Genomic DNA, 399 nt, shown 5'->3' with positions numbered 1-399 from the left:
CCTTCTGGACCAGCCACCAGAGGCAGACTGGAAAATCCTCTTGATTTCAGTTTTCCTTTGTCCACTTCTTTTTCAAGCTCTTTTGAAAAAGGCCCCTAGGCTTTTATGAAAAAGACTTTTTAGTACTGGTTGGGGCTTTATCAGAGGAAGAGGATGAGTGGGATAAGGTGTCCATTGCTCTGGCCTTGACCCCAGATAGAGGCACTGTTTTACATTGTCAAGAGTTATTTTATTGATATTTTTCTTTAGGAAAAAAAAAAAAACCCTCACAATCCCTCATCCTCCTATTGTTTTTTTCTCAAGACTTCCCTGCAATGAGGCCTCCAGTATCTTATCCAGAAGGGAACTCTAAAAGAGGGACATCCCCTCACGTCAAAATCTTGTTTTGTGACTTTAAGA

The sequence above is a fragment of the Muntiacus reevesi genome, chromosome 2, assembly GCF_963930625.1.
Source record: "Muntiacus reevesi chromosome 2, mMunRee1.1, whole genome shotgun sequence".
Taxonomy (NCBI): Eukaryota; Metazoa; Chordata; class Mammalia; order Artiodactyla; family Cervidae; genus Muntiacus; species Muntiacus reevesi.
Note: the sequence above shows the minus strand (reverse complement) of the source record.